This window comes from Bos javanicus, chromosome 28 (genome assembly GCF_032452875.1).
Source record: "Bos javanicus breed banteng chromosome 28, ARS-OSU_banteng_1.0, whole genome shotgun sequence".
NCBI lineage: Eukaryota > Metazoa > Chordata > Mammalia > Artiodactyla > Bovidae > Bos > Bos javanicus.
This window is the reverse complement of record NC_083895.1, coordinates 36,040,000-36,058,609: the sequence shown is the minus strand read 5'-3', so window position 1 is coordinate 36,058,609 and position 18,610 is coordinate 36,040,000. Positions and strand designations below refer to the sequence as shown.

The window sequence follows — 18,610 nt, the reverse complement described above, 5'->3', positions numbered from 1 at the left end:
CATAGCTGGCAGGGATTATTTCCGTCTCTTTCGGAGCATGGCATCGTGCATTTGTTTGTTTTGAACATAAAGTGCGGCTCTGCAGAACTGGAGGACAAATTGTTCGATTTCAGCTAGGAACTTGGAGAAGGCCCACGAGGAAGGGACAGCAGAGGCGGGCCTGAGGGCACAAGAAAGGATTTTCCAGGAAGATGAGAGAGGCGGGGCTGGGGAGGTGCAGGAACAGCGTCTCAGGCACCAGGAATGGAATGTGCAAAGCCACGGCGGCATGAGAGAGAACGGGGCACCCTTGTGGACCAGAGAGCAGCAGTCTAGGAGGCTGACACCCAGGATCTGGGAGGGAGGGTGGGCAGGATCGGCAGCCCTGGGGAAGCCAGAGCAGAGGGGTCACCCCAGGGTCAGTGTGGGGAGGCCTTTGCATGCCAGCCTGGGGAGTCTGGACTTCATCCACTTGACGGCGAGCAGCCAAGGAAGGCTTTTAGCAGGAGAGAGGCGCGATCAAAGACATGCCTTGGCTCTTCTTGACACTGTCTCCTCCTCACCCCATCTTCAAATCCTGCTTCCTCTATGGAGCTTTACCCAAAGGTCCCAAGTCCCCCCACTTGGGGGGACTGCCCCTGGCGAGGTGGCTGTCCTCTTCCTCCCAAGTCCCCCTAGCTCCGTGTAGGCTGTGCACTGCGCATCCCCCACCGAACCTGGCTGAACAGGCGCACAGCATGCTCTGCGTCTCACTCTGTGATGTTGGTGTGAAACCCTCAAATGCCACCACAACAAGGGTTGACCTACATCTTGGGTCAGATCAGCTTGGATGGGTCAAGTTGTGTCTCTGTTTGATTTTCCTGGATTACACTCAAGTTTAGTGACTGCACCCGAAATAGTCCCCGCCTCCCTCGCGTTAGGAGAGTTGTCCTAGACGGATCTGGTGGCTCTAGGTAATTTTTATTTTTAACAACTAGAGGGGTGTTGTGGTCACAGGTGAGGCACAGGATGCATAATGAGGAGGGCAGAGAGGTGGCCTGTCTTTAAGGTCCCTGTGAGGGCACATGGGCACAGACTTCTCATGAGTCCCTCGGTGATCTGTAGGTCCTAGCTTTATTCACAGCCTCCAGGAATTCTACATGCAGAACTTAAATGGGTCCTCTGTTCTATCCTTCACTCTGTGAGAGGGAAATTGAGGCCTGAAGTAGGGAGGCACCAGCTAAGATTACACTGGGAGTCAGCAGAACCAAGGGTGGAACCTTGCTTCCGACTCCCCTGGGGTGTTCTTCCAGACCCTGGGCTGGTTCTGGGCATGAGAACTAGACTGAGTTAGGGAGAGCTTGGAGGGGAGCTTCTGGGTCCAAGGACAGAGCTGGAAGAAAAGGAGAGTCAGTGAGACACACCATGGGGATACCAGGACTGAGTGTCAGCTGGAAGATCTGGTTCAGATGTGGTCCAAAATTGTACACTGGTGTGACGGTGCCACCCACACCCACGGTGCCCCGTCTCCCCAGCGGGAAGGATGCTCAATCTAAGAAAGACAATAAAGCCTGGGTGTTGAGGATACACAGGAATCAAGAAAGACCCATAACTTGTATAAAAGAGGGCCACCTAAACAAGTATTTCTGATAGAATAATCCTACACCCAGAGCAGAACATCTAACTTCAAATGGAAGCGGGGTAATCAACAAAGGCTTCCTGGAAGAGGAGACACCTGAGATGAGTCTTGAAAGAAGAAAGAGAACTAAGCAGACTACAAATGGGCAAGAGGCTGTCAGCAGATCCAAACGTGAACAAAACCAGGGAGCCATGAAGCTGTGTACGGTCATTACTGCTTTACACATGCCCCAGCTCAAGGGGGAAGGTTGGAGGCCAGGGAGGGACTGGGGAGAGGACCAGGTCTTTGGGAGTTTGAATTTAAACTACAAGTGTTTTAAGTTGGAAGGCAGCTTGTTTGGATTTGTAATTTAAACGATGGCCCTGGTAGGAGTGTGGCAGCTGACTCAAAGGGAGCCAAGGCAAGAGGCATCGGGGAATGCTGCAATTGCCCAGAAAGAGAGGATGAGGGCTTGACCTTGGGCAGTGGTCATGGGGACTTGCGGAGAGGGATGAGTTGAGAAACATTTAGGAGGGCAGATTGTCAGGACCTAGTGACTGATTGGCCGTGTGGGATGAGGGAGGGGGGTGGACTCAAGGCTGGCCTTGCAGGGGCCAAGCAGTGAGGCAACCCCAGCCCCAAGGAATTCAAGGGGTGGAGTAACTTTCAAGACTCAAGGCTGATCTCAGGTTGAGACAACGGTGAGTCTTGGGTGCCCGGGTGTGAAGTGGTAAGGGGATGACAGAATCCCCAGAGGCAGCTGGAAACCCAGGGACTAAAAGGTCAGGAGAGAGGCCTGAACTAGCAATGTAGATGTGAAATGATGAGCATATGGCGGTGGTGGGGACCACAGAAGTGGTGAGATGGCGCAGGGAGGCTGAGCACAAGAAGAGCCAGCCCCTCCCTGGGGACCCTGACCTTTAGGGGGTGGGCGGAGGAAGAGATGATAGGAGGCCAGCAGAAAAAGTGAAATCGTGCAGGCCAAGTGAGGAAGACGGACATGAGCAAGGGTGGGTAAGTGCGTTGACTGCAGCGGTCTCTGGTGAGCGGTTCTTCTCTGGTGAGAGAAGAACCAAAAAAGGCCCACTGGGAAGAATGAGGATTGCAGAGGGCCTCGTAGGATGGGAAAGCCCCGAGCACGTTTGGAGGTTTGGTGGAAGGAGGAAGTCTTAAGAGAGGGGTATTCTGGAGGCCCAGGAGAGGTGGGGTAATTGATGGAGGGTCCGGAGTGGGTGGCCCAGCACACAATTGGAAGGGTGGCCTGTCAGAAACAAGAGGGACTGTCCTTTCCCTCCGATTCTGGACAGAGGTGACCATGATGGGTGAGGGGGTTATGACTGGAAATGGGGCAGGGCAGCAGGTCTCATTTGAAGGCCTTAATGGTTTTGATGAAGTGAGGCATCTCCAGGACCTGAGGTGGGCAGGGGTCATGAGAAGAGAGGTGAAGGTCAGACATCAAAGAATCTGTGATGGAAATGGGAACGGGAAGATGGCCAATGCAGGCCAGGGGACTTTGGGGGGTGACATTTAGGATTCAGCTGAGGCTGGAGACCTTACAACTGACATGGGTCCCAAACTTCCTGCTTTGGGCTCTCACCAGCCTGAGCGTGAAGTTCACTGGAGTTGGCTCTGGGTGTCAGGCTGGACAGATAAAGGGAAGGGTGGTTTACAGAGGAATCAAGCGTGCTGGTGAGAGGACCATTCGCATGACCAAAGCACTGGAGCAGCTGGAGAACATGGGCAAAGGGAAAGAGGCTTTGAGGCTAAAACAGAAGAAGAGGGGCAGCTGCGGGGGATGGTCTTGAGCTGGGGGTCAGCAGCTGCGGGGGATGGTCTGGGGGGGTCATGCAATTGAGGACTGGACTTCAATAGGTGAGACGGGCCCTGTGAAGGTCCCTGGGAAGGGGAGGCTGAAGCTCTGGAGAGTCCAGGTGTTGGATGGCATCCAAACAGATACTAAATGCCATTGGGCTGATGGCAGGCCTTGGCAGGAGAAAGAGAGACCGTGATCTGGGGCAGGGAGGCAAGGAGGCACATGAAGGTGACTGGGAAGGTGGAGTCGAGAGGGAGGAGGAGAGGTTGTGGAGCTGGATGGCATTCCATCCGCCTAAGGTTGATGGGATCTTGGAAATACCCGCCAGGATGCAAAGAGGGTGCAGGGACCTTGGGGGCCACTCAAGGAAGTGAGATGTAAAAACAGGAACAGCCTCCCCTGGGGTGGACCGAGGCTTCAGCATGGGAGTCCCAAGGTTTCCATCACGAGGCCAAAGACAGACAAAGGTGCTCTTGTGAATACTTTTTGTGTTCATAAGAAGAAGTGAACCTACTTTTTAAAGGAAGTGAGTTCCAGAAGGGCCAGTGGGGAGGTTTGGGAAGGAAGGTGAGTGAGGCTTGAGCAGCAAGAGGAAAGGAGATGTGCTGTGGGCCATGACTAATTATACAGGACAAGAGGCATGGTGCAAGGATTCAGAGAGGCAGGGACTTGGAGGATGAGTGGGAGTTTTCCTGGGGAACAGAGGCAGGGGGATAGGGGTGGGAAAGGGGGAAGAGAACAAGAGAGGATAGCTGGTGGAAAGGCTCATTCATTCATTCCACAAATAAGTATTGAGAGTTTCTATGAGATGGGAATGGCTGGGGTACATCAGTGAACAAAAGGATGTTCCTTGCTCTTAGGGAGCTTATATTCTAGCAGGGATGGAGGGGGAGACAGACAGAAAGAAAATGTGACAAGAAAATTTTAGAGTATGTGAGGAGGTGAGGCCACTATGTGGAACAAAATGAAGTGGGGTAGTGTAAAATGGATCAGGAGTCCTATAGGTGGAGCAGGGCAGGGGGCTGGGCGGAGTGTGTTGAAATGGAAAGTACGGTGATCCAGGCAGGCCCATGTTAGCCCAGGAATCTGGGTCTGTGGAAAATTCTGCATTGTTTGACATGGATGGGTGGTAGGGGTTGAGGATATGGGAAAGGCACTCCAATGGTTACCCCGATGGACAGTTTTGGGGGAAGTTTTAGACAAGAAGAATTGGCTAGGTTGGTTGAGATGTGATGGGAAAAGGAAGGAGATGAAAATAAATTCATGGGCATCTGTTAAGAGCCAGGCCTCTCCAATCCCTCCAGAAAAGCCTAGGAGTTAGGAAGGAACTTTACTTATTTTTCGCTACTTTACATGAAAATGATGGCAGGATTGAAAGGAGTTAGCGCTCAGTTTGGTCCTGAATTCATCGCCTGAATTTTCTTCATGCATCCTCGAACCCCCTCATGAGGTCAGGGTCATTATTTCCATTTCCTGATGAGCAGTGTGAGGTTCAAAAGAGTCACACAGTGGCCAAGATCATGAACGTGAGAGCCAGCCTGCTCTCCCCCCTACCTGCACCCCTCTTAACAGCTTTGTGACATCAGGCAGTTCCTAAGTCTTCCTGGACTCAGCTTCCCCTTCTGGAAGTAGAGATAATAAAAGCACCTGCCTTTATATAGATGTGGTGAAGATTAAATGAGATAATATTACAGAAAACACAAAGAACAGAGCCCAGCACATAGTAGGTATTATGGAGTGTTGCCTGTTACTAATATTAATGTTCAAGGTGGTTCAGGTAGAAAGGGGAAGAGCAGGGTTTCGGATAGCCCATGGTGGGGCTGACCCTGGCCCTGAGTGGGACTGGCCCTGCTGATCCAGGCTGAGGAAGGAGGACTGTACATCCCCCACCAAGCCCGGTCCTCTGCAGCAGGCATGTGACATATTGTGGTGTGATGTGTTTTTCCCTCATGGTGGAAGATGTGACTCAGAGGGGCATGCTGGGGAAATGAGCTTCTTGGATTTGCCCACCTCATCGCCCCTGCGTTCTTTAGAATTTCTCTGAATCAGACTTTATATCTGGCGCTGCCTCTCTCACCCGCCTTATTTTATGCAGAAAACAGCCCCACGTTTTCCCACTTGCTCAACAGCCGTCAAGATTCATCTTGGGTCTGGGGAGGGCAGCAAACGGCGGGGAGGGCCAAAAGGAAAAAGAAAGAAAGAAAAAGGAGGAAAGAAAGAAGGAAAGAGAGAGCCAGCAACAATCAAAACAAGCCTTTTCTCCCTGTATAGTCTGGGCAGCTTCCAGGAGGATAATGTCTTTCCACCGCGCATCGCCCCCCTCCCTCCCAGCCTGTTTTCACAGGAAGCAAATCCTGGAGCACTTTCAATGTGCCCCTCGAGGCAGAACAATGAGGCCCTTGAAGCCTCGGCCCCGCGCTTCCTCCAGTTATCCGGAGCCCCGGCCGAGCCCCTCCTGGAGCGGGGCGGGGAGGCGGCGGGCGCGGAGGGGCGCGGGGATCGGCTCTGGGAACTGGGGGAGGGGGAGCCTGCGGGGTGTTGCGGAGCCGCACGAGGGAAGCCCATTAGCCAAATAATAGGTTTGGATCCGACTGTTTTGCCAAGGTACCCGGCATTTATCCGGCTCCCGGATTGGGGGCGGGGAGCTGGGAGGAGGCGGCGCGGATCCAATTACGGCTGCTCCTGCCCGGTCGCCGGGAGGTGGTGGTGGTGGCTGGCTGGGCTGGCCGGGCCGGGATGGGATGGACCGGGCGGAGCGGGAGTAGAGGGGCTCCTGCGCGCGGAGCCTGGGCGGCGGGTCGGGGCGGGGGCGTGCAGTGGGGGCGCCTCTACCCCGGCCCCGGCCGCGCCGCCTCCCCCGCCCGCCGGCTCAGCTGCCTCATTGTTTATTGTGGAGTCTGGCTCGCCCCCCTTCCCGTCCCCCTCCCTCGTTCCCGCCTCCCTCCCTCCCGCTCCTCTCTCCCCTCCTCCCGAAAGAAAGAAGAGCCAGTCTTTGGAGACGAATGAGTCATGAATAAACAAACAGCGTGGGGGAGCTGTCACTCCGGGCTGACTTCCTGGCCGCGCTCGGCTCCGCGACCTCCTGGCGGGCGCAGAAGTCGGGCTTGCTGGGGTGGGTAGGGGCCGCCTGGTCCCTGAGGGGGCGTGGGATGGGATGCCCCGGACCCCCGGTCACCAGGCTGGCCTTGAGTACAGCCCTCACAAACATCCTGCCCGTTAGGGAGAGCGAGCGTGGTCCCATGTCTCCAAACCTCTCTGGACACGTGTGCTGAGGGTTTTGAGTCTTATTTCCTTGGGTTTGACAAAAGCCATACGCCACAGACAGGCATGCGAGCATCTGCTGTGTGCGGTTGATTTCCCTGTGTGGGCTCACTCTCTGGGAATGCCTCCGTGTGTATGTCTGGTGTATGCTACAGACGCCCAGACACTGTGAGGACATCTATAGGTGGTGTGTGTGTGTGTGTATGGTGTATATCTGGAATGTGGGGTAGGCAGGAGTGTGTCCACGTCAGGGCCAGTGGCCTGTGTGTTTGTTGTGTGATTTTTTTTCCGACTCTGAATCTGCTTCTGCCACTTTAAGCTTTGAGATTCTTGCTGTGTGCTTAGATTTCTCTACTTGGGCCTTTTTCCTTTCCCTTGTGTGATCCTATGGGTCATTCGGGGCCATCTCTTCCCATTAGTGAGGCCCCAGGGCCCCAGCAGACCTCCAGGGCCTGGCCTGGCTGGCCTCAGCGTCCAGCCAGCTGTGGCCACACGCAGGCTCCCGGCGCTGACTCATGCCTGGCAGGAGCAGAGCAGAGTGGAGTCTGACCAAGGCCAGGGCAGGGTGAGCCCCCACTGTGGGGAGGGCCCTCTGGGCCTGGTCTGTGGGAGCTCTCATGAGCTCTTGAGCTTGGGGGAAGGGGCCTGAGCTAGCCCAGACCTTCTGGGGGCTTCCGATAGAGAGAAGAGCCTGCCCCCTGGGGTCAGAGTCAGGGACAGGACTGGGGACATTTCTTCTGGCTTCCTTGGCAACCACACAGCCTCACAGAGGTCCGACCCAGGGCCAGTGCTGATCACTAGGCCTTCGAAAAGAAGGTTGGTGAGACGAAGCATGGATGTGACTCAAGCCCAGGCCCTTGCTGTTTGTCTGGGTCCATAACCCTGCCAGCCCTGGCCCTGCTTCCTCTCCACAGGCTGGCCCGGCCCCTGAGTTCTTCAGCTCCGGGCTGGAGACGTACTCAGGGCCAGATACCCCCGAGGCTGAAGCAAGGTGCGGGTTTGCTGGCCTTCCTCCATCAGCACCCCCTTCTGCAGCTCCACTGCCTGTGCTGGCTTGCTGGCTTGGGCTTCCTGGCGCTGAAATCATGGCATTGGTTCTGGCCTTGACTGGGGAGGCAGACTCTGGGGGTAGCAGGCCAACCCTGGTCATCTCCCAGCTTCCTCCTTCTCATCCCTTAGCTGGCAGGCAATGTGAAAGGCTAGATCAACATGGGTTGGGAAGCAGGTAAATGTGAGTTCACAGCCTGACTCCTTCATATTGTAGCTAGGTGACCTAGGACAAATCACTTAACCTCCCAGAACCTCTCTCTCTTCTTTAAAATTATAGGGACTTCCTGCTGGTCCAGTGGCTAAGATTTTGCGTTTCCAATGCAGGGGGCCCGGGTTCGATCCCTGATCGGAGAACTAGATCCCACATGCCGCAACTTAGGGTTTACATGCTGCGTCTAAAAATTCCTGCATGCTGCAAGGAAAATCAAAGATCCCACGTGTTGCGACTATAACCTGGCACAGTCAAATTGAAAACAAACAAATAAATAAAATAAAATATACAAACTGCCCCCTACCCTATGGTATACTTGCAAATATTAAGGGGAAAATGGCTATGAGTCTATAGCATGGAATAAAGACTCCAAAAAGGTCGCTTTCTGTCCCCACCTCTGACCTGCCCTGGAGCTAGATCATCTGGGCCTGGCATTTTACCCGCCCAATCTTGCTTATCCTCTGACCTAGAGAAGTGCTGGGCCCTGTGGACCTTGTCTAGAATGTGAGGCCTCAGAAGCAGTCCCACACAGTAGTTGGGGTTTCTGAGTCCCAGGGTGGTGTGTCCATTTAAGCAGGACAGCTTGGACCCACAGCATCCTTCTGGAGCTTCGTCTGTGGGGAGAAGTCTCCACCTTTCAGGTCATACTCTGGTTTGCCTGGGTTGGCCTCAACTTGTAGGCAAGTTGTTTGGTCTATGCGGGATTAAAAAAAACAGCCAATACTTGGAATGAAGTCATTTCCCATGAAAAATGTGGATTTTCAACTTCCTTGTACAACTGGGAGATTTGGCCAGCCTGGGCTCACATTCCTATGTGGCAACTGTGGTTTGGAGCTGAGAAGTGGGGGGCTGCTTTGGGTAGTACATGTGTCCCCTGTTTACTGCAGTCTCCATCACACCCTACTGCCCTGGTTCTCAGACTTGAGTGTGCGTGAGAATCACCTGCTTGTTAAAACACAGACTGCAAGGCTTCACCCCCCAGTTTCTGTTTCAGCGGGCCTGGGGTGAGCCTGAGCTTTGCTTTTCTAACCAGTTCCTGGATGATGCTGGTCCAGGGACATACTTCGAGTACTCCTGCACTGCACCATCCAGTGTCGGATCTGAGTGTCTGTTACCGTAGAACAGCTCACTTGGCCTGTTGTTTTCCTGTGGGGGAGGAAAATATTTCTCTGTACTCAAACTCTAGCAAAAGTAGGAAAATAAGAAAAGCAAGTATCATTTGCTCTTGTAAAATGGAGAAGTATTGATTTCACTGGGGACATGAGGGATATTCCCTTGTGTTTGCATACAGTTTCCACGTATGTCTAGCAGACACTCCTTAAAATGCCACAGTGCTGCCTGTCCTGAGCATGACGTGGGGGAGGAGCCAGGTAGGCAGTTTGTGCGCTGGAATTTTACACCTGTCCATTTCACTCACTTATGTTATTTACTTGGCCCTGTGGGTGTTTGAGTGTGTGACTCTGCCCACAATGGTTTATTCACTGAACGACCCTAATCTGAAACAGTCCTATTGCTGTGCTGTGTTAGGATATGGAGACAGAGCGAATAAAGCACATAGTCTCTACTCTTGTAAGACTCAGACCATTGGGACAGACAGATAAAATGAAATGAACAGATATATAAAATCAGGAATCACACATCATGATGATTATTGGGGTGCTGAGATGGAGCTAATGGGATATGTGGGACCTCCTGTAGTTTGAGGTCAGGGAAGCCTCCCTGAGGTCTCCATCCTATGTAGGGGAGAAGGAGTTTGGGGAGCAAACAGGACCCTAGACCTAGTCAGCCTGAATCTCAGCCCTAAAAGATGGATTGCAGATGGCAGGTCAGGAGACCAGGGCTCTAATCCTTGCCCCAGGGTTTTCTCCTTCTTCCCTTGTCATTTTATCCCCCTTCAAAGTCCAGCCCTGGGTTCCCCAGACCCAGGGAGCACTCCTGACACCAGACCCAGCGAGCATTCCTGACCCCAGGGAGCACTCCTGACCTTCGTGCGTGTGTTTTGCCCGCTCTCTGCCCTGTCTCTCTCCCGGGGTCTCCATCCTCTGACCTGCAGCTCCGCCTGCTGCCTCACTTTTTAGAGACCCTGTCCCCTAGCACCTCTTGTAACATAGATGCTTCAGGAGGCGGCCCGTGTGTTTGGGAGGCTGCACCACCAGCTGGCAGATGACTTGGTCTCTCTGACCTCAGAACCTCCAGCTTGAGTGCTTCATGAGCCCCCAGTCCAGTACTTTTAGTGCCGTGACCCCACTTCCTAGTCCTTCTTCAACAACTTGGGTCAAGGGTAGAACCTTTCCCCCCTCTTGGCTTTCCTCAGAGTCCAGCTCGAGGCTAAGCACAGAGCAGGGCTCCACACACATCACACCTGCCAGGGCATGGGACTGGGACCTGGCTCTTCCCATGTTTACGTCCCCTAAAATGCCTAAACAATCTTGCCCAGTGTGGCAAACCCCTGGCACATTCTATCTATATTGTGTTCACAGCAGACATCTCTAATCAATCACAATGTGCTTTCCCATTGAGTCCCCTCACAGTACCAGAAATCTTCTTAACACAGTCCTCCAGGAAGCTGATGATGCTGAGTTTGAGGTGCCTTGTGGGATGATATTTACTGGTCACTCAGGTTTTAGGAATAGCTCTCTTATCATGTGGGTCTCATGTGGCCTCTAGAATAAGAAATGTGGGGCATGGACTTAAGATGGAATTTTAAGGCACCTGAGCTGGGTACGAGTTGGGGGCTGGACTGGTCTGTTAGCTAATGAAAAGACCTATGGGAAACTGGGCAGTGGCAGAGATGCGGTGGGATGCCAGTCAGCCTAGAGTGCCATCTGAGTGTCCATCTGAAGAAGGGAGCATGGAGGGTGAGGCAATGGGGCAGAAGTGAACACCCAGATAGAGCTGGATTCCAGGGACACAGAGAGGCTGGTAGGTCCTGCCTGGGATCTGGGAAAACCAGCACGGGGCTCCTTTGGCTCTCCTGAGAGCGAGGACAAGAGATAGCAGTCATGACCTGAAACCTCTCTTCCTGCCCACCCAGGTTGAAGTGTAATCCCCTTGAAAGGCCTAGAACCCCTTCCCCTCCAAATTCAAGCTTTGGCAGCCCGGGGCACTCTGGAGGGTCCCTTTGTAAGCAAAGGAAGCTTTTATGGAAATTAAGTGTGGATATTTGTGTTCCGGGAACATCAATATATCTGACAGAGCTGTGGTCATTAGGAGAATGCACAGGGATGCTGATGTCTGTCAAATCTCCCATCGGCATTCTGAGGAATGATCTGGATGTCCTGTAGCCTTGCTCTGACCAGATACCTGGACTGTGGGCTGGATCTGGCTCCCAGGGCTCTGGCCCAGTGAGGCTGGAAGTCAGCAAAGGATGTGGCAAGGGTCTCCCTGCTCCCACTACTCTTTGCTCATCCTTCTTCTTCTCCTGGCCCCATTCCTGGGTTCTGGTTTGTGGCAGAGTGTGGGAGCAGTTTTGCAGATTATAAGCTCCCTCATCTATTAGTTCACCATCCTATGACTGGTGCCCAGCTCTTGATGAAGGGAGGACTGACCAATGGCACCTCTCATCACTTCATGCGGGCAGGAGCAAGGCTGGGAGGTCTGTGGCGGGATCGGAGCCTAGCGCGTTCTCCATATATGGGGGAGTTACCACGGGCCGAAGGGACGGCCACGTCTTCCTGCACCCTCAGCCTCTGCTGAGTTCTGGGTCTGGGATGTGAGGGGCTCTGGGCAGTTGTGGGGCTGGGGCCCTGCTGGTCCCGGAGAGCACTGGGCACCCTAGTCTCTGGGCGTTGCTGGCCATTCCCCTCAGGCTGCAGTCACACCCACTGCCAGGCATCTGCTTCCATTTTCCCAGCCTGGAGTTCCCTTCTCTACTTCGTTTTGCCTGTTTGAAATTCTCTCAGTTCTTAAGGCTCAATTCCAGGGCCAACAGCTCCAGGAAGCCTTGCCTGGAGGAAGCCTCTGTTCTCTACACACCCCGGCCCCTCCCCACTGCTGTCGTCGTCATAGGGTCTCATCATGGTGTCTGTGAGGAGCTGAGGCCACCACTCTTGAAGCAGCCTGAAAGGGGAGTGGTGGGACCCACCCACGGTGCAGGGATGAGGCCCTGCTGGACCTTGTGAACAGCTGTAAAGCCATCTGGGGAGACACCTGGCCCTGTCACTGTGCCTGCCCCCCATCCCCACTCTGGCAAGAGAGTACATCTGGGTCTTTATTTCTCCTGAAAGAAGAGCCCTCCATGCGTGTGGGCTGCAGGCATGAACAGACCTGGCCTCTCCCTCCACACCTTTGCTTCTTAGCCTCCGGGCTCAGGAGCTGGGCTCTGGGGATTGGAAAGGCGTGGCATGTGGTGTAGGGTCTGGGTCATGCACCCCAGCTGGATATGTGGTGTCTGTGCTGACTCAGCCTCTCAGTGTTTTGGTTTCCTCAATTATAAAATGGGACACCCGTTCCCATCTCATAAAGCTGTTGTGAAAATTATAGCCATCACAGTGCCTGCTCTCTCCTGCCTCAGGTTCTCTCTGCCTGAAGTGTTTTTCTCTTCTTTGCCTGGCTATTCCTACTCATCCTTCAGAAAGTCTGAGTGCAATGTCACCTCCTCCAAGAAGCCTTCCCTGGTCACTGCTTCTTATGTGAGTCTCTCTTTGGGGTTAGCCTTCCCCATTAAATGGTGAGCTCAGTGAGGGCAGGGGCCGTGCCTCCCTGATACTCAACCAGGGCCTGACTGCAGTGACTGTTTGATAAGAAAATAGCAGATTTAAAGTGCAAACACATAGTGGGGATTCAATCAATCGCAACTTTTCTTATTAAGTGCAGCCCCCAGAGCTGCTCTCAGATAATTGCTCCTCATTTCAGGCTTCCAGTGGAAAGTTCTACAGGCAGAAGTCTCCCCATCCAGCCTGCACCAGTCTGCTTTTGCTGCAAAAGCGCCTGCCCACTGGGGATTTACCTTTGTCCTGACTCCTGATGCAGCGAGGGCAGGGAGGGGCGGGTGAGGTGTACCTGTGGCCTGAGACCTCAGTGTTGGTCTGTCCGAAAGAAAGCCCTGTGTGCCATGGCCTCCCAAGATCCATCCCAGGTACAGAGAGCATCTGCATACAATCTGGTTGGTTTCCTCAGCCCGATAACCGGGTCTTGATGGCCTCTAAGCCCACAGTTAAGAGGGGGTGCACTGCCCACTGTGGTGGCTGTGTTCAGTCTAGGATTCTGGGATCGTTACCCACACCTGCCTAAACTGTATCTGGTCCTTGAATCTACTTCCGATCACAAGCCTGGCACTCATATCTCCTTATCAAGCCACCTGGGTCCTGGATCATCTATTTCATTCCTCTGGGTCTCAGTTTCTTCATCTGTCAAATGGGAATGAGAACCTTGTAAGGAGGGTGGTGTTTTGAGGAGCCAAAGGAATAACTAATGGAAGCCCTCACAGCACTTTGTGGTTTGTGATAAATTTATCATGTGTGTCTTCCTGACCACGTAGAGACCTTTCTCTGGGGTTTCTAGGATCTTAATGGACATTGGGGAGATGAGATACCCACATGTGAAAGTTCAGGATGCCATGGGGTGGCTACATCTCTGGGGGTGCTATTCACGTGGATACAATGTATATGCCCCTGGTGGTAGAGCAAGGTGGCTGTCCTGTGGTCTGGGACAGACAGGCTGCCGACAGCGAACTCTGCCTGATGTCTGGAGGAGAAGGTATCTGAGGCAGCTGGTCTGCCTTGCAGAGCCACAGCTCACAGCTTACTTAAATTTCTCACGTCAGTCACGGGTGGCCACGGGGGCCCTGAGCACTGAGGACAGTGGCCTTGGAGACCCTTTGCCCTGAGCCCTGCTCGGCCCGGGCCGTGGCCTGGATGGACACTTTCGTGGTGGGGACACACCAGCCTGTACGTTTACTTGTGTCCGTGTGCACACGTGCATGCACACACACAGCGGCACACGACACAGGCACGCAGCGCTTAGACTGACCCTCACTTGCACGGACCCAAGCGTGGAAAAATGATTGCCCAGCAACTTCCAGGAAGATTGTTCTGTCCATTTCCCTCTTGTCTCTTCCCAGAACTACTCTATCAACTGGGAAACTGAGGCCAGAGAGGGTAAGCAGTGTGCCCAGGGTCCCACAGCAGGGCGGTGACAGCGCCAGTCAGTCTCGGCAGGTCTGGCTCCAGGAGGCCCGCCCTTACCTGCGAGTGAGACGCCCTTACCTGCGGGGGAGGTGCCCGTCAGCTCTCTCCCTCAGTATCTGCCTGACAGACAGGGAAAGGGACTTGGCCTTGACCTCTTTCAAAGGGCTCCCACGTCCAGACCGTGCGAGGGGAGACTCAGAGCCTTTGAGTTGGAGCCCTGGGCTGTGGGTTGGTTTTGCTCTGCAGTGCTGGGAAATTCCAGGTCTGCAGTTGCTGCGAGGAGAGCAAGGCTCATTCATGCTGTAACTTAAACATAAAGCAGGGAACTTCATACACACAGTGTTGAGCGGAGGCAAAGGGAAGGGGCAGCCTCTCCCAGTGACCACCCACTTGGGAGCACCTTGTCCCACTGTATGCGGGCCGTGTGGCCGAGGCCAGCAGCCCTAGCTGGGCAGCCCTGCATGGCTCTCCCCCACCCCTGTCCTGCTGACACAGGCTCCCTCCTGGCCTCTCACCTCCCCAGCCCTCTCCGCCCTGCCCTCCCTCTGGCAGGCTGCGGTAACAAGATGCCCTTTGTGTGTGCTGGGCGGGGGAGGGGGCTCCCTTCAGCTTCTTGCTGCTGAGTCACAGCTCCCTGCCGGGCTCTGGGGACAGAGAGTCACAGGTGACTGGCCAGGAGGCAGGGAGCCCAAGACCTTGGAGGTGACCTCGGGCAACCTTACCTTGCACTGATGGAGAAACCGAGGCCTGGTGGGGTGGGGTGGCCTCATGCTTTCCTGGGGGCAGGCATTAAGATGAGCCCCCCACGCCTGTGGTCTAATGTGTACCCAGAATTGCCATGTGGTCATCGTAGTGTCCTACTTGTCTCTAAAATGGTTTTGTGTGTCTGTGTCTATGTGTATGTGCCTACACGCTCATGTCTGTGAGATCAGGTTCGTGAGTATTGGAGGGTGTAGTTTTGTGTGTCCTTGTGTTTGCGTTTCAAGGGTCCCTGTGCCTTCTGCCTGAGACACCATGGCCTGGCTTTCACAGCACTGTCTGTTTGATTTACCCCTTCAGGCTCACCTGGGCTTGTCCTGACCCCACTGCCGGAGGACCCCTCTGCCTGCCTGGAGAACCTCTGCCTGGGGATGTGGGTGGGGTTGGGTGCCTGTGACAGGCAGCTCATTATCTGGCAAGTCATCTCCCCTGAACCTAAGATAGGGGATCCCTCTGCCCCTCTGTTCTGCATGCTGTAGGAACAAGGGCTCCAGAGCCAGACTGCCTGCGTTTGAATCCTGACTTTGCCATTTCCTAGCTGTGTGATTTCAGCAAGTTATGTCTCCTCTCTGAGCCTCTATTTGCTCATCTGTAAAATGGGATCATAATAGCCTTGCCTCATAGAGGTCTTAACAGGGTCAAATTTGTATTTGAAAAGCTTTTAGTGTGCAGTGCATAGCATTCACTCAAGTTCAGTTCAGTTTATTATTACTATTGGAATTATTCATTGTGACCCTCAGAGATCCTATTGGAGATGCAAGGCCTTATTGGGACTCTTCAGCCTCTGGGTAGCATTTGATCCCCAGTCCTTTGGTCGTAGACAGATAGGCAGCGAGGGCTGGGGCCGAGCCTGGGCGGAGTTGCCTGTTCTGCACGTGCCTCCTCTGAGTTGTGCCACCCTCAACAGTAGGGCCCAGGTCTGCACAGTGGACTTCCCTGGTAGCTTAGTTGGTAAAGAATCTGCTTGCAATACAGGGGACTGGGGTTCAATCCCTGGGTCAGGAAGATGCCCTGGAGAAGGAAATGGCAACCCACTCCAGTATTCTTGCCTGGAAAAATCCCATGGACAGAGGAGCCTGGCAGGCTACAGTCCATGGGGTTGCAAGAGTTGGACACAACTGAGCAACTAAACCACCCACTTACAGTGTGGGGGCCAACACTGCTTCTGTGCTGATGGCCTTCGGGGCCTCTGAGCAGTGCCAGGCCTCAGAAGGCGGGGCAGGGCGAGGCAGCCATGTGGCTGGACCTGGCACTCCTCCCTTGACGATGGGCCTCCGCTGGCCTTGGCAGGCAGAGGGCTTCCTGTTGCTGCTGCTGCTGTGACTTCCCGCCTAGTGCCCAGGACCGCCATCTGGGCCTGAGGGCTGGGCCAGGGCCCCGCGGCCATCTGCTTGCTGGGAGCTGGCTGCTTCCGAAAGGCAGCGGGTCACCTGTGAGAGCTGGGGCTGCTAGAGGAGGCTTGGAGGTGGTTCTTATGACCCCAGGCTGCTCTGGGGAGTCCTGGTTCTCACTGCTTCCTGCCCCACTTCTCCCCGTGCACACCAACAGGGCCCAGGAGTCAGAAGTCCCCACATGTCATACTGGCCACTGCAAGGGCTGGCCTGTGGTCTCAGGGGAGCTCCCGCCCTCCCTGGCTCCAAGTCTTCCATCTGTAAAGCTGGAAGGCTGCTTTCCAGTGTCCCAGACTTCTGTCTAGTTAGAGCTGCCTCTAGGCTCAGGTTTGACTGGGGGATATGCTCAGGGGTGGAGAGGGTTTCTCAGGGATAAACTTTTTTCTAGCTTAGAACCTGAGGCTGGCTTCCTGATCAACCATAGAATTACACAAAGTCCCACCTGATCAGTGAAGATTGGGTCCAAGCTAGGGTTCTTGCTCAGTCCCAGCCCAGTCCCAGTGCCTTGCAGGTGGACAAGACCCCAAGAGACATCTTTCCAGAGATTTGAAGATTGGCTAAGACTGAGGAGGCCAATTCTCACTCACTCACTAACTCATTCATTCATCCTCCTATCCATCCATTCATTCACTCATCCATCTGTCCACCCATCCATCCATCCACTCACTCATCCATCCATCCACTCACTCATCTATCCATCATTCCCTCACTCATCCATCCATGCATTCACTCATTCATCTACCCATTGGTTCATTCATGCTTCCATCCTTCCACCCACCCCTTCTTCCATCTTCTTGCTCATTAATCTATTCATTCATTCAGCAGTTTACTGAGCATCAGTGCCATGCTCAACATGGTGTCAGGCTCTGGGGATGTGATTGTGGACCCAGTGGTTAGAGTAGGAGATGTGCCTGGGCTTATTAGTTACCACACAGTGTGACAAATATGAAAATGGGATGACCTAGCAGAGAACTCACTCCAGTTCAGGGAGCCAGAAAGAGCTTCTGAGATGCCATGACTGAAGGGAAAGTTGAAATGAGCCAAGAGTATTTAATCTCCGTAATAACTTTATGAGACAGTCAGTTACTATCCCCACTTCATGGGTGAGAAAAGTGATGCTAAATGAATAAATACACGGGCAACTTTTTTGCTGTCATGCCCCCAAGTAAACGGCAAAGCCAGGCAAGGAGCCCTTGTTTATCTGACTCCATGGAGTCACCTCTATGTTCTCCAGGCTCCATGCTGTTCCTGCCAGCCGTGTGCTACTGACTCTCTCTGGTGAGCAGGTCCTGAGCAGGAGGGGAGGGGACAGCAGAGGGCAACTGTCCCACATGTCCTTTCCTTTGATTCGCTGTACAGGGTCAGGGGGTGGCCTACACGTCCAGCTCTTAGAAGAGTTTTGGATGGAACCAGGCAGCCTCTTTATGGGAACAGCAGTCATACCTTGGCCACCTACTGGCCTGAGGTGACACAGCCAGCTGGGAGTTCCAGTCCTGGTTTCCTATGGACAACCCTCCCCACTGGCTCAGCCATGGGGCATTGCTGGCCTAGCCCCTTTGGTTTCTTTTTCTGGGATACATTCACTGATGGCATTGGGCAAGAGCACTGCAGACCCCGCCTCACAGGTTCAGTTCAGTTCAGTTCAGTCACTCAGTCATGTCCGACTATTTGTGACCCCATGGACTGCAGCATGCCAGGCTTCCCTGTCTGTCACCAACTCCCGGAGTTTGCTCAAACTCGTCCATTGAGTCCGTGGTGCCATCCAACCATCTCATCCTCTGCCGTCCCCTTCTCCTCCTACCTTCAGTCTTTCCCAGCATCAAGTTCCTTTCCAATGAGTCAGCCCTTCGCATCAAGTGGCCAAAGTATTGGAGTTTCAGCTTCAGCATCAGTCCTTCCAATGAACACCCAAGACTGATTTCCTTTAGGATTGACTGGTTGGATCTCCTTACAGTCCAAGGGATCTCGAGTCTTCTCTAACACCACATTTCAAAAGCATCAATTCTTCGGAGCTCAGCTTTCTTTATGGTCCAACTCTCACATCCATACATGATTACTAGAAAAACCATAGCTTTGACTATATGGACCTTTGTTGGCAAAGTAATATCTCTGCTTTTTAATATGCTATCTAGGTTTGTCATAGCTTTTCTTCCAAGGAGCAAGCTTCTTTTAATTTCATGGTTGCAGTCACCATCTGCAGTGATTTTGGAGTCCAAGAAAATAAAGTCTGTGACTGCTTCCATTGTTTCCCCATCTCTTTGCCATGAAGTGATGAGACTGGATATCATGTTCTTTGTTTTTTGAGTGTTGAATTTTAAGCCAGCTTTTTCACTCTTTTCTTTCACCTTCATCAAGAGGCTCTTCATCTAGTTCCTCTTCACTTTCTGCCATAAGGGTGGTGTCATCTGTGTATCTGAGGTT

General features: G+C 53.5%; 1 long non-coding RNA gene across 1 annotated transcript in view; it reads left to right on the top strand.

Annotated features, from left to right (window-relative positions):
* Positions 1-855: 855 nt before the first annotated feature.
* LOC133240501 (uncharacterized) overlaps positions 856-18,610 on the top strand; it is a 66,437-nt gene continuing 48,682 nt past the window's right edge. The window contains exon 1 of the long non-coding RNA XR_009734240.1: positions 856-2,277. This is a non-coding gene — a long non-coding RNA (uncharacterized LOC133240501). The remainder of the gene's footprint in view (positions 2,278-18,610) is intronic.